The following is a 16,281-nucleotide window of genomic DNA, read 5'->3' on the forward strand; positions in this document are numbered from 1 at the left end:
AAGGTATTTTACTGTAAACATCCTGCATACAATACATGAAAAATATATATAAGTTACACATACAGGCAGAGCTTTACAGTGTGAGTATTTCACTCAGATTTGCCCCTCAAAATAAATGTGTGATAATGGCTTGAATGTGACGGACGTTCACTAATATAAAAAAGTTACGCACTAAAGCTTTAACATGCTTATTTCAGACATGTCTCCTGAAAAAAAAGTATTTATGTTTACTAATGATTTTTAGTTCTGACTACTCAGTCTATATCCTTGACCTTCCACTTCAGGGATTCATTTAGGCCAGATATCTGTTGCCTTGGGATTTCTTTGTGTTGGTATTTTAAACTCTGGTCGATTTATGAGGACTAAAGTAAACCTTTTCTCAGATCTCTGCAAGGTAATAATGTACTCCATACAGTGCTTAGCGCCGCCCATGACTATTGTGATTGGTTTATAGAAATGCCAATAAACCAGAGCAGGGATGTTTTTCTCCCATCCAGGAATGCTGTGTGGACTAGCCAGACCCTCCTCCACAGCACTGTGGTGGAGGAAGGTCTGGCAAAGCGAGACTACTGACTACTACAGTAATGTAGACTTGATTTGTCTACTGCATCAACTTACCGCTCTGTATTAATATAACTTGACCTGTTAAGGTTCACCTTGTGTAAAAACTTAGATGGTTTAAGGCAACAGGTTTCCACACAAATTTCTAAAGTCAACTAATTCGGGATAACAGTGTACACCCCTCTGAAGTCTGTAACAGACTCTAAGAACTCAGCTGATTCCTGATTTACGCACAAATCCTCTATATGACCAGGCCCCATCTTAGCTCACCAACCTTCTTCATCTCCACACTCATTCCCACAGTTGACTGATTCTGATAATAAGTGTGTGTTGTTGTTTTTTCAGTAATGATGAAACTGACTTAATAAACATTTATGTATTATTAGATGATAAGCACTGAAGCTAAGTTGTCAACAAAATTGTTGTTATTGCTTGAACATGTTAATATAATATATAAAGTGTATTTTTTTATTCATGTGGGAAAACAATACATTAAAATAACAGTGACTATTACCTCCAAATATTTAACTATAACATATTAATAAATATAATATTGCATAGGATATAGCCATAAAAATTAGTACTGCAGGATTTTTGTACAGCTGCTCAACCAACTCCAGTCACTGTGGGTCTCGAGCACAATAATAAACAGCAGAATCTTCAGTCTTCAGACTGTTCATCTGCAGATACAGCTGCTCTCTGCTGTTGTCTCTGGAGATGGTAAACCGGCCTTGGACTGACTGAGAGTAGTATTTGGTGCTACCACCAGCATCAGTAGCAACCCACTCCAGTCCTTTTCCAGGAGCCTGTCTGATCCAGGCCATCCAGTTGCTACTGAATGACAATCCAGATGTTGTACAGGTCAATCTGTGGGATTCTCCAGGTCTTTTAATCGCTGGTTCTGATTCCGTCAGAGTCTGACCATCGACACCTGTCAAATAAAGAAAATAATCAGTTGCTTTTAATTTTGCTAATGTTTTAAAGACAACTTCAAATCGGGATCAGTGAAAATCTTCACCTGTCCAGCAGAGAGTTAAAAGCAGCAGTCCTGTCCTATAGTCCATCATGTTAAACTGTGTGTCCACTGTTCTCTGTCCTCCTCTCTGCACTCAGATAAGTAGAGGTGAAGATATCTGAGTTTTGCATCGACTCCTCCTCACAGGGAGGAAACATCTGGACCGGAGATATTTAATGAAACTGAGTCAGAGTCATCCCTCCAAGTCAGCTGTTTTAATTTGTGTAAAATGTTTATCAATAGTAACACCACAACCATATTTGTATTCTAATATACACAAATGACATCTGACATTAACATGCACAGTTTAATTACATGTATTAAATTATGATTTATCTTGTTATCAAGGCACTGTTTCTCATTAGTCACTTTGAACATAATAGAAAACAAATGAGAGAATTCACAATAACATAAATAAACTACAGTTTTAGTCTGATCACTAAAATTAACAGAATAGTTCATGTTCCCAGGCTCAACTGAATATGAGAGAACACCAGAGCTGAAATAACACTTGTCTGAATGAAGCAGTCTTATTGAGACTTTGTTTCTCTGAATATGTTCATGATTTTGAACTGTTATTTAAATGTCATTTTTTGTGAATGTGAAAAGCTGAAAGCAAACTTTTGGCTTGTTGAGTTGTTGTACAGCGTTCCTCCTTCCTGTGTCACTGTGGCCATCGAGAACAATAATAAACAGCAGAATCTTCAGTTTTCAGACTGTTCATCTGCAGATACAGCTGCTTTCATAATGGGACGAGTTGTTGCTAAGATCCATGAACAGACAAATTAAAACAATCTATCAAGTCAGAGGATATTTAAAAGTATCAAGTATCTGTATCTGTATCTGTCATTTCACTGAGTAGGCCTACTTGCATTCACAGAACAAACCAAAAGTTGTTTCTTATCAGTCACAGTGCAATAAATAAAATCATGAATAAATATTTATGAGTAAAAAAACAGTCATATCTAAAATAGAGCTAAAATCCAACATTCAGAGAGAACAATCAGTCTATTAAATAGGAAGCATCATAAGGTGAATTTCAGTGTCATCAACTTGACAGGTGACTAGCTGTCAAGGTGTTGGGGGGGTTGGATGTAGTGAGTGACTGTGTGAGGGGAGGGGACACAGTCCATTGATTATTTCTACTGCTTGTGGGAAGAAGCTGTTAATCATCCTGCTGGTCCTAAAGCTGATGTTGTAGGACCTGCAAAATTGGCAATGTTTTAAATTGTTAAATATCATCACTTCCTTTTCATGGATATACAAAGTGTTAATTTCAGGATTTTGTGTGGATTTGGTTCTGTACAGAAAAATCATTTTCATGAGAAAAAAAAAAACAGTGTGTCCATTCTGAAAACAATGTGGAAGCTTTTATTTTTAAATGTTGCCAAAATGTTGATTTATGTATGATCTTCATGCCGGTACTTGTGAAGACATGTGGACACAGTTTCACAACAATAATACAGAGAACTTATCAGCAGTTTGGCAAAAAGTGCTACTGAGACAAATGAATGTCAGTGGTGGTGGGAAAAAAGGAGGAAGTAGTTTTTGTATGACTCTCCTTAGGGCTGGGCGATATATCGATATAAACAAATATATCGATATATTTTTAAATGAGATATGGAATTAGACCATATCGCATATATCGATATAGTTCAAAAGTGATCCTTGCTCCCATAGATATGTCGCCGTGAGGTTCTAAACATACGTCAAAACCGCCGCCATCTTGGAACAGGGGGCCGAAGCATTCAGATCAACGCTAAAGATGCCGGACTTTTGTACTGCTTAATTATGTTCGATAGAGGAAATGAAAAGAACAAACAGCATGGATAACATTTAACAGGTGACAATGTGTTTTATGATTATATATGGCGCCTTCGACCAGCAATCTGAGCTCCGGCGGTAGCGGAGGCGGAGAGCCCCGTGTCGGGCCGCAGCGTCTCTTCCCCCGGGCAAAAACACAGCTCGCTTCGCGCTGCGCGTGCGGTCCCCGCTGATCCAGATCGGACTAGCCAAAGACAGAGTGGTGACCGGTAGGATCTTACACGTAGTCCAGGACGACCTGTATGTCGATATCGGTTGAAAGTTCCACTAAGTTTGCCGGCGCAGGCGGACGGAGAGAAGCTACAGCGGGGCGCAACCGTCTGCGGCTGCAGGATCTGGAGCTCAGTGCCCGTTAAAATTACATGTAAACGCTTAAATACATACAGAAATAAATAGTGGAGGAATGAGCCTGGACATTTCAGTCTGTTTAAACCTCACCTTGAAGCAGAAACTCTTAGTTCAGAAGGGTGAAGTTTCCGTTTGGACTCAGATCTGTGAACCGATCATAATAAATTTCTTTGTTTTGTAGTCGATAGTTCATCTTAAGTTTATTTAAGTGGAAGCAGTATCAAGTGGAAGAATGGGACTATAACCTAGGCTTACAGGCATGAGGCATTACATTTTTAACAAAGTAGATTATATTAATATCAAAAGCTTAATTGACCTTTGGAACGAAATCACAAATAGCCTATGGAGCTTTGATTTCAAAAAGTTACTCCTGTTATACAGTATTTAGGTTTACATTTTATTGTTATTTGAACAGCTGAGCATTTAATCATGAACCAGGTGAAGAAACCGGTTTATTATTTATTTGATTTTGCAACTGTTTCTATGAAACTACTTGTGACATGTCATATTTGATTTGGGCTTTGACTGAACATTTGCTCTCACCGCGAAAAAAATATCGGGATATATATCGTATATCGATATTCAGCCAAAATATATCGAGATATGACTTTTGGTCCATATCGCCCAGCCCTAACTCTCCTATTATCGTCTCTCACTGTGTCTCGTGCACAGTAATACACTGCCTGTGTCCTCGTTCTTCAGACTGTTCATCTGCAGATAGATTTTACTGCTGGAGTCATCTCTAGAGATGGTGAATCTCCCCTGGACTGACTGGGAGTAATAGATAGGAGTACTAGCTTGCGTATATGCCATCCATTCCAGTCCTTTTCCAGGAGCCTGTCTGATCCGCCTTTAAGTGCTGCCCTGAATGTGAATCCAGATGTCAGTCACTGTGGCTGTTGAGTGCAATAATAAACAGCAGAATCTTAAGTCAGTTCAGTTGGTATCAAGGCTCTGTTTCTCATTGGTCTCTGTGAGCAGAATGAGCAGCACATGAGATCATTCACAATAATATAAATAATCGGACTAATTCTGATCACCAACATCTAGTATCATTTCTTACAACTGCTTTGTATTGAGCTCACTATGTCATACTATTATACCATTCATGGTTAGTACTCATGAATAATACTTTGGCAATTTAGATAATGGTTTGACAGTTGATAGAACTATTTCTATTACTGTGGATGATGTAACATCATTATAAAAATAAATATGTACTCATGAGTTTAAAATATATAGACATTTTATGTGGATATATCAAAGTGCTTTTCAGGCGGTGAAAAAAGTCAGATGTCATTAAGATCACATTGTTGTTTGTTGTCTGTGGAGGTTTTGTGCAGCTGCTCCACTGTCTTCAGTCACTGTGTCTTCGAGCGCAATAATAAACAGCAGAATCTTCAGTCTTCAGACTGTTCATCTGCAGATACACCTCTGCTTGTTTTTTCTCTGGAGACGGAAAACCGGCCTTGAACTGACTGAGAGTAGTAGATGTAGCTACTGCCACCGCTGATGTAAGTGATCCATTCCAGTCCTTTTCCAGGAGTCTGTCTGATCCAGCTCATAGCGAAGCTGCTGAATGTGAATCCAGATGTTGTACAGGTCAATCTGTGGGATTCTCCAGGTCTTTTAATCGCTGGTTCAGATTCTGTCAGAGTCTGACCATCAACACCTGTCAAGAGGATGAAAAGCATCGAGTGAAATAAGCGTGACACGCAAATAAAAGCTATGTTAAATTAAGATTAGTGAAAATCTTCACCTGCCCAGCAGAGAGTTAAAAGCAGCAGTCCTGTCCTATAGTCCATCATGTTAAACTGTGTGTCCACTGTTCTCTGTCCTCCTCTCTGCACTCAGATAAGTAGAGGTGAAGATATCTGAGTTTTGCATTAACTCCTCCTTTTTGATTGAACAGTGTTTTTGTTCAATCTTTCCCCAAAACATTTTCATGTTACGGCTTTCTGCTTAACGTAATTTGTTTTATTCTTACAATGAGAACAATCTTACCGTATATTAGAATTCAGATTATATTTACATTTTTACGTTAATGTCCAGTGACGGTCTGACAATCTGTGCATTCTGGAAAAGTCCAGAACGGGCGGCCCAACCGACGGCCGTCGGCACAAAAAACAAAGTCAATTAAAGCGATATTAACAGCCAACAGCAGCGAGCGCAAATACCAATCCACTTATATGCTACGTGTAAACATAAAACTGAAGAAGAAGAGTAGACCTACATCATTAGACGTGAGTTAATTGTGCCAGGAGCAGGAAACATTGTAGGCTGCCTTTTCCCATTGTTAGCGAATTGCATAGTCAGCTCAACATGTACATCATGATCATGAAAAATGATCGTGCCATTTAGTGCTGTCAAACTTAACGTGTTTAATCATTTTTGTTAGGTTAATTTGAAACATTAAACGCGGTTAATAGAATCAACGGTTGACCGGGCTTTCACATGGTTGTATATGAGAGGTTGTAGTGAGCTCACTTTTGCTGCTAGGATGAAGATTATGGTATTAAATTAAACGGGAAAACATCAGGCATGCATTTGGTACCACTCTAAACGTGCTAACAAACAGGGAAGGGGCTAAATAATTCACCAAATGTAACCAAAAGTTTAACCAAAACATCCTAGCTTGCACTTTCTGTCTGTCTTCCATCAGAGTGCAGTTTTTCCTTGTCTTTCATTTTTGCGTTTACTATTGTGGAACTGGCAAAGAGATGGTGGTTGGTTGTGAAAGCTTCACAGACAACATTGATAGGGCCTAGTCATTTTCAGCATTTCACAGCCTTAATATGAATCAAAAGTGTTAAATAACTTTGAGAAAACACAAAGCAACACATGTTATATATATTTATATTTGAATAGTTATAGTATATAGTAACTAACACTGTCAGTGTAGTTTTGGTATAGACCTAAAACTACACTAATCTAATCCCCATGTTCAGGTACAGCAAGAAGCCTACTTTATCTCTGAAAGTGTTGTCATTAATACTGTATACTGTTTTATATTTACAAGTTTGTGTAATTTGGGGTTTCTGTAGCCAGTGACATTTCATTATTTGTATTTTATTTTCAATGCAGATGTAGCCTAATGGCATTGAAGGCTGAGGCTTCATTAATAAACACAACCCCAGTTATCATCATTGGTTTTGAGATGTTACTTGCTGTGAATACCTTGTCTGATAGGCAGTATTGTGGCATAGTATCTTCCTGGCTAGTGTCTGTCGCGGTAACGGTTACGGGCGGAATGGCCGGATGATGGGCCTATTTGGGAGAAAGTCCAGGGCTGTTTTTAGCCCCAGTCCGTCCCTGGTAATGTCATTATTATCCATGTTTTACTGTAAGTCACTGTAACATTTGAACACATTTATTTAATTAGTTAATTGCAACTTACAAATAATGTAATAGTGTTACTGTTTATATATAAAAGTTATCAAGATAATTATCATTACAAAAATGTTTTTTATTTTATTTTAGATCGCCAAACACTATCTTATGTCTCCTTTTTTCCAATTTGAAATTTTGAGTCCTGATAATAAGATCAGGGTTTCATGCATTTGTTCCAGGAAAACTCTTACATCCAACACGTTTCAGTTGTGTGCATTTAACAATGTAAACATGTAATTCAGTTTTTGTTGTGGGAGAAAAGACAATGATCAGTGATTGAAACCCCAAATTATTTAAAGTCAAGCAAGAGTGCAGGCTGTGTGCTGGTGTTGAAACCATTAGGGGTCCTCCTCTGGGGGTTTGCTTCATGTTACACGTTGTTCAGGCTCTGAGGGTTTTTGTTCAGGTCTACTGATGGTTTGTGTTACTGTGGCTCTCTGGCACAGTAATACACAGCAGTGTCTTCAGGCTGCACATTCTGTCCATTTAGAGTCACTGTGTTGCTGGAAGTCTCTAAGTCGATAATGAACTTGTTCTTCAGGGAATCTTTGTAGTATGAATCTCCGAGTATATTTCCATCCAATCCACTCCAGTCCTTTCCCCTGCAGGCTGTCTGATCCAAGCTGTGTAGTAGCTGCTGAGAGAATAAGAGACCTGACAGGTGATGGTCAGACGTTGACCTGGCTGCACAGTCACAGAGGCTGGCTGGGTCAACTGTTCACACTTCACACCTGTTAAACAAGAAAATGTTTTGTAACAAATGATCAAGTTATAATGCAAAAGAAGAACTGTTGACTTTAACAAATCCAGAGAGACTCACATCCAGCTGCCAACAGCAGCAGCAGAGCTCCGGAGAGAACATGGTTTATGTTGAAACTGACGTGGCTGTGAAATCCACTGACAGCCTGATGTGATGTTTTTTAACGCTGAGGAAACAAGGAAGGTCACTGAGTTTGCATAAAATCAAACATATGAAGCATTAGTGTTGGTCTCACTGGAGTCAATAGAAGAGTTTGTTCAGTGTTATTATATCTGCAGAATGAAAATATGCATGTAATTTTTGATTCATTCATATCTAGGTACAGATAACTTTATTGCATTAAACTGTCAATATTTTCTCCATCTATTTTCTAGCTATCATGTGTGTTAATACACAACAATAAGTACGAACGACTATATATTATTCTATTGTCAAACATTAATAATCTTTTTTATATAAAATTGTTATCTCCATACACGATACAAGTAAATTCACTTAACAATAACGTTAAATCACTCATCTCTCATCACTCATCTCCACTTTCAGCTGTTTTCTCTTTAATATAATTATTATTATTATAATAAACTTTAATAATTTTAAGGAAATTACAGTTATGGAAAGAGTGACATATTCTTATTTACCTATTGATTTTATTACAGAGCAATATGAATAATTTCAGAGTTTGAGTATCAATCATTTAATATCAATGAGAACAGCAGATCTGAGTTTCTCCTTTTAGTAACAGAGGAGAGAAAAACTAGACACTGACCGGGGCTCTAGTGAGTGATTTTATAAAAGAAACATTATTTTTCATTCTCGTAGATTCCACATCGTATCATTTACAGACAGGATTGTGTCTTACTTTGTAGAAATGTAAAGTATTTGTAGAAGTTTAATTTCAGCAACCAGATTGTTGGGCTGTCTTTGGACCTTGTATCAAGGAGTGATCTTTATTGTGTTTTTAATGTGTTTTCAAGTGTGTGTATAATGCAGGGAGGATTATTAATTTATAATAAAAACATATATGAAAATAAAATTACAGAATATAAAAGAACTTAACAACCTCAAATCAAAAATGTAATATTAAATGTTTAAATATATACATTTTATGAAAAATATTTCAAACTTTTGCACTACCAGCCTGAAAGAATGAGTACTGTAGGATTTTGTACAGCTGCTCAACCAACTCCAGTCACTGTGGGTCTCGAGCACAATAATAAACAGCAGAATCTTCAGTCTTCAGACTTTTCATCTGCAGATACAGCTGCTCTCTGCTGTTGTCTCTGGAGATGGTAAACCGGCCTTGGACTGACTGAGAGTAGTATTTGCTACTACCATCAGTATTAGTATAAGCAATCCACTCCAGTCCTTTTCCAGGAGCCTGTCTGATCCAGGCCATCCAGCTGCTACTGAATGACAATCCAGATGTTGTACAAGTCAATCTATGGGATTCTCCAGGTCTTTTAATCGCTGGTTCAGATTCTGTCAGAGTCTGACCATCAACACCTGTCAAACAAAAACGATAAGCATGTCATGCATTACCTTGGTACAAAGATCAGAGAAAATCTTCATGTGAAATATGTCAGTAATACAAATGGGAATATCAAATCAACATCAGTGAAAATCTTCACCTGCCCAGCAGAGAGTTAAAAGCAGCAGTCCTGTCCTATAGTCCATCATGTTAAACTGTGTGTCCACTGTTCTCTGTCCTCCTCTCTGCACTCAGATAAGTAGAGGTGAAGATATCTGAGTTTTGCATTGACTCCTCCTCACAGGGAGGAAACATCTGGACTGGAATATAAAATCTTCTTTGATGAAACTAGAATAGATTTTCATCGACTAGGAAGTGTCCACATTAGTTATAAATGCTATTTTAAAATGAGTAACTAGGTTATCAACTTTACCACAACAATAATAAAAGCATAATTCATATCATCTGATTGACTGAAGCAGTGGTGCCCATCACACCTGGATGTGGCATTGTGATGGTTTATGGTCATTTCAGGGCAGAAAAGTTTGTAAAAGATTATTATATGGAGGAGAACATCAATATCTGGATCATTAGGCGCGGAAAACATTTAAATAAAAACAATCTGCTTACTTCCCTATCTTTGTTCCTGTATATGGACATCACTGGGATACGTGTTAAAGCCAGTCCTTGTCTGCCCTCTAGAGTTTTAAAACAGGAATGGTAGCTACTTTTAAACAGAGAAAGATTACTCACTTATGAAACCCAAAGAAATGTTTGTTATTGAAGATCTGTGCTTGTTCCATGCTTACCTTCGTTCCACCCAATGCATGCTGGGATACTCTCAAGCACCAACATGACAGTGAATGAGAAGCAGAAGATGCATTATTGTAACTGATGTTTAGAAGACTAGAATGATTAAAAATACTTTATTTTTCGTCATTACAGCTCAGAATGTTTTTTGTCCTTTATATATTTGAAAACCAAACAAATGTATTTCCATTTATATCAGTTGTTGTCAAAAATCATTCCACCCATCATTTGTTTCTAACTTATTTCATACATTACATTCATTTTGCACCTTATGAAGGAGTAAATTCTGAAGCATCAAAAGGTGTGAACATTTACTATCAACTTATAAAGGTTAACCTTCAAAGATTAAGAATGTGAGACAGTTGTACTCTATAAGTCCAGTAAGAATGAGTACTGTAGGATTTTGTACAGCTGCTCAAACAACTCCAGTCTCTCTGGCTCTCGAGCACAATAACAAACAGCAACTTTAATCTTCAGACTTTTCCGATCCAGCTTCTTTCATAATGGGAAGAGTTTTTGCTAAGATTTGTATAAATCTGACATACAGTATTAAAACAATCTGTCAAGTCAGAGTATATTTTAAAAATGACAGAGAAAAAATCTACATGTTTCCTTTTTATGGCTGCAAAATGATTTCATTCCAGGATGTTGTGTAAATTTGGTATGAATAAAAAATCATTTCTAAAAAAAGAACTTGTGTACAATCTGAAAATCATGTGGAAGCTTTTTAATTTTAAATGTTACCAAAGTGTTGATTTTTTGTAGGATCTTCGTACAGGTACTTGAAGTAGACACAGTTTCACCACATTAATAGATAGAAGTTGTCGAGATGTATGGCAAAACAAGTGATACTGAGTCAACTGAATGTTCCCAGTTCTGATTGTAAATAGAGGTAGTTTTCGTATGACGTCTCCTATTATCGTCTCTCACTGTGTCTCGGGCACAGTAATACACTGCTGTGTCCTCGGTCTTCAGACTGTTCATCTGCAGATAGAGTTTACTGCTGAAGTCATCTCTGGAGATGGTGAATCTCCCTGGACTGACTGGGAGTAATAGATAGGAGTACTAGATGTGCCCTATATATCGATCCACTCCGGTCCATTTCCAGGAGCCTGTCTGATCCAGCTCATAGCGTAGCTGCTGAGTGTGAATCCAGATGTTGTACAGGTCAATCTGTGGGATTCTCCAGGTCTTTTAATCGCTGGTTCAGATTCTGTCAGAGTCTGACCATCAACACCTGTCAAGAGGATAAAAAACATCAAGTGAAATAATCTGATGACATGAATAAAAGCTATGTTAAATTAAGATCAGTGAAAATCTTCACCTGCCCAGCGCAGAGTTAAAAGCAGCAGTCCTGTCCTATAGTCCATCATGTTAAACTGTGTGTCCACTGTTCTCTGTCCTCCTCTCTGCACTCAGATAAGTAGAGGTGAAGATATCTGAGTTTTGCATTGACTCCTCCTTTTTGGCTTTCTCCTAACTGTATTTTGTGTTTGCGAATCATCTCACTGTATCTCTTACCATTTTGACTTTGTTTCACATTTTCAACCTGATGTTACTAGTCCTTTTTTTACTGTAAGTCACTTTGTAACATTTGAGCATTCCATTATGGAATAATGTAATATGAATAATATAAATTGGTTTAAGTTCATGTAGAAGGTAAATCACCTCATCGGCTTGAGATAAGTAAACAACATCTCATGTCTCCTAAAGTCATTTTTTATCAAATTGCTGTTTTTCATGTAAATAAAGATTATGTACAATATTATTGGACCAAACATCGATTTTTAAACTAGTAAAATTTAGAGCAAAAAATTCAACTTTTGAAAAAAAAAAATTCAGCTGCATTTATTTTTTATTATTTAAATAAGGTAAATTAAACAATTTCTAAAAGTGTAATTCAGTCTGTCTTGTGGGAGTACAGACAATGATGTATCAGTGATTGAAACCTCCAAGTATTTAAACTAGGGCTGTCAAAATTAACACCATAATAAAAGTTAGCATAAACGCTTTTAACACCACGTGGTGTTAAAAGCGCTTAAGTCTTTATTATGGTGTTAATTTTTTATTATAGTTGTTTTTGATGTAGGATTAATGCATGCACGTTTTGTGATTTGGGCCTCGGACGCTCTTTAGTTTTGGGGAAACCAGGAAGTGATGTACAATAATGTTGTGGGTAGCTAGCAGAAACAACCCTTGAGCAGAAATGGATAAAGAAAAGAGTTTTGAATGGCAAGTTCAGATTCAAAGCCCTTCCAGATGCTTCTCTTGACAAGACTAGGGGTAGTGGTGGAATTGTGGAAATTGGTTCTCTGACAAACACATTTTACATTGTTAATGAAAAGAAATAATGATGTTATGAAAGAGAAACTGACATTTTGAGGATTCATTTATACTGTACTGTAGATAAATCACCATTTAAGATAAGATAAGATAATACTTTATTTATCCCACAATGGGGAAATTCACTTATTACAGCAGCAGTTTTTCCTTAATAAAAACAAACCAACAAACAACACCGAACAAACAAACAGGCAAACAACAGACAATGAGCAAAAAAAAAAAAAAACACTGAATGAATGTAAAGTTGCATTATATAAAAAGTATTTAAGTAAAGTGAGGTGGGCGCGGAGGGAAAAAAATACTGTAATGTAAGTAAGTAATGTGATGAAAATTAGATTGAAAAATATGTAATTACACAGCGAGAAAGTAATTAACCATAATATAAATTATATTTATATTTAAGTGTGACCATAATATAAATAATATTGAAAAAGTAAGTACTTGGAATGGAAAAGATATAAATACAGATGGAAAAATATAAATACAGATAATAAGAAATATATACATAGAGCCATGCTGAGTGGTGGGTGATTGAGACAGGACCTGAAAAAATAAAAAAAAAAAGAACTACAACTACAACAATTATCCGGTGGTGTAGGTGTTGTAGAGTCTGACGCGGCGGGATGAAGGACCTGCGGTACCTCTCCTTCTTACACCGTGGGTGTATCAGTCTGCTCAGGGACCCAACAGTGTCATGTAGGGGTGAGAGGTGTTGTCCATGATGGATGTCAGCTTGGCTAACATCCTTCTCTTCCCCCCACCACCTCTATGGGTCCAGAGGACAGTCCAGGACAGAGCTCGCTCTCCTGATTAGTCTATTTCCGTCTGCTCCCCTGCGGCTGCCTCCTTTCCAGCAGACCACAGCATAATGGGTGGGAGAGGCCACCACAGAGTCATAAAAGTCCTGAGGAGAGTCCTGCACTCCAAAGGACCTGAGTCTCCTCAGGAGATGGAGGCGAATCTGGCCCTTCTTGCAGAGAGCATGGGTGTTATCAGTCCAGTTCAGATTATTGTTTAGGTGAACACCCAGGAATTTGTAGCTCTTCACTACCTCAATGTTCGATCCCTGAATGCTCATCCCTGACGATCATCTCTTCGTTTCTGGCTGGTGTTAAGCTGAAGCTGGTTGAGCTCACACCAGCTGACAAAGTCCCTGATAACCGTCTTGTATTCCAGATCGTTTCCCTCAGAAACACATCCAACAACGGCTGTGTCATCTGAGAACTTCTGGATGTGGCAGTGGGTGGAGTTGTGAGTGAAGTCCGAGGTGTAGAGGGTGAAAAGGAATGGGGATAGCACCGCACCCCTGAGGGGCACCTGTGCTGCAGAGCACCACGCCAGACACACATTGATGAAGCCTCACATACTGTGGTCTGTTGGTGAGATAGTCTGTTGTCCTAAAGACTGTTTCATCCTTTATTGTAACAGTGAGCTGGTGTTGAAACCATTAGTGGTCTGAGGGCTCCTCCTCTGGTGGCTTCATGTTACAAGTGTTCAGGCTCTGAGGGGTTTTGTTCAGGTCTACTGATGGTTTGTGTTACTGTGGATCTCTGGCACAGTAATACACAGCAGTGTCTTCAGGCTGCACATTCTGTCCATTTAGAGTCACTGTGTTTGCTGGAAGTCTCTAAGGCGATACTGAACTTGTTCTTCAGGGAATCTTTGTAGTTTGGTGGATGCAACACCACCATGTACAATCACTCCAGTCCTTTCCCTGCATGCTGTCTGATCCAAGCTGTGTAGTAGCTGCTACCTGCATTTATTTTTTTTCACATATTTGGTTACTGACTGTATTTGCTGCAAAGATAAATACATTGACAGCAGCCACAATCATGTGAATAGTAATATATTTTGCAGTTTTTAATAAAAGACTTTTAATGGTTTCTGTTGCATATTAAAGAAACAGACATACAGAGAAAGTTGGAGCCTTTTAGCAAAAACCAAATCCTTTAACAAAAGATTAAAACTATTATAAGGTTTAGAAGTGGAGTTAATTCATATTTGAAAGTTGTAAGGCACAGATTTTAGAACAGAATTTATATTTGAGTTAATTTACTAGAAATGTATTTACAATGTTTAGTCAGTTAATCATTTACATATTTATGTTACACAATTATTAGTTACATATTTACATGTTTACATATTTAACACAGTTAGTTTATTCTGTTAAATCAGCCTCTCTGATTCCATCACGTTGACCTCAGTCTAAGTTCCGCTTCTGATTGGTTAGTGGAGTCACGTGAAAGGTCTGAACAAGGAAGTGTTGTTGTTGTGAGTAGTGTTCAGTAAAGTACTGCTTGAGAAAGTTATCCGTCTCCATCCTGCCGTTTATTCTCATAAAGAGTGATCCACCACCACATACCGAACCCTCACGTTACACTGTTGTAGTTCATCCATTTACAAGTTAAAGTTAAAGTAAAAACAACACATTTTACCTTCATATGGTGTGGTTATGTCAGAAATAAAATCATGTATCAAATATCATGCATCATGATTTTTAATTGTTTTTTTCAGAGTTCTTAAAAGCCAGTCATACAACAATTATACTCAAATGTCTGTGTTGTCTCATTTTGAATGACTTGACCTGAGGACATTAGTCATGTGAGACAGTGCAGAGTTTATCAGCCCAGGGAGGATGAGGAAAGACAAGAAATGTTTCTTACTGCAGGAGTTGAAGTAATTTCATTTAAGCAACCAGATCGTTTTACCAACAAGTGATCTTTATTGTGTTTTTGTGTGTTTCATGTTCAGTAATAATATTTCTCAGGAAAGCAGGACGTTATATGATAAAGAGAAAGGGTAATTAATTATCTAAAAATGATATCTAATGTAAAATTTAAGGGAAAAAGTTAGAAAAAGTTAGAAAAATATTAAAAATATAATGTATAAAATATATGGTATGAATTAAATTCATATATTATCTTCATTATTTGGCTTCATCAGCCCAGTAAGAATACTGTAGGATTTTGTACAGCTGCTCAACCAACTCCAGTCACTGTGGCTCTCGAGCACAATAATAAACAGCAGAATCTTCAGTCTTCAGACTGTTCATCTGCAGATACAGCTGCTCTCTGCTGTTGTCTCTGGAGATGGTAAACCGGCCTTGGACTGACTGAGAGTAGTATTTGCTATTACCACCAGCATCAGTAGCAATCCACTCCAGTCCTTTTCCAGGAGCCTGTCTGATCCAGGCCATCCAGTTGCTACTAAGTGTGAATCCAGATGTTGTACAGGTCAATCTGTGGGATTCTCCAGGTCTTTTAGTCGCGCTGGTTAAGATTCTGTCAGAGTCTGACCATCAACACCTGTCAAATAAAGAAAATAATCAGTTGCTTTTAATTTTGCTAATGTTTTAAAGACAACTTCAAATCGGGGGGATCAGTAAAATCTTCACCTGCCCAGCAGAGAGTTAAAAGCAGCAGTCCTGTCCTATAGTCCATCATGTTAAACTGTGTGTCCACTGTTCTCTGTCCTCCTCTCTGCACTCAGATAAGTAGAGGTGAAGATATCTGAGTTTTGCATCGACTCCTCCTCACAGGGAGGAAACATCTGGACTGGAGATATTTAATGAAACTGAGTCAGAGTCAAACCTCCAAGTCAACTGTTTGACCTTTGTCTGACATGTTTTAATTTGTGTAAAATGTTTCAGTCATAAATTCGTAAAATTCTTATTCTTCTTCTGACATACAATTCTTATATATTTGCTAATTATGTGGAAATCAAAATGTTTATTTTCTTGGATTCTAGTCTTGAAATTTT

At 37.7% G+C, this 16,281-nt stretch overlaps 1 gene segment (V, D, J or C); it reads right to left on the bottom strand.

Annotated features, from left to right (window-relative positions):
* The window catches only part of LOC120574359, a gene marked incomplete at its 3' end in the record, with an annotated part of 37,351 nt that overhangs the window by 10,903 nt on the left and 10,167 nt on the right, over positions 1 to 16,281 (bottom strand).

The sequence above is a fragment of the Perca fluviatilis genome, chromosome 15, assembly GCF_010015445.1.
Source record: "Perca fluviatilis chromosome 15, GENO_Pfluv_1.0, whole genome shotgun sequence".
Taxonomy (NCBI): Eukaryota; Metazoa; Chordata; class Actinopteri; order Perciformes; family Percidae; genus Perca; species Perca fluviatilis.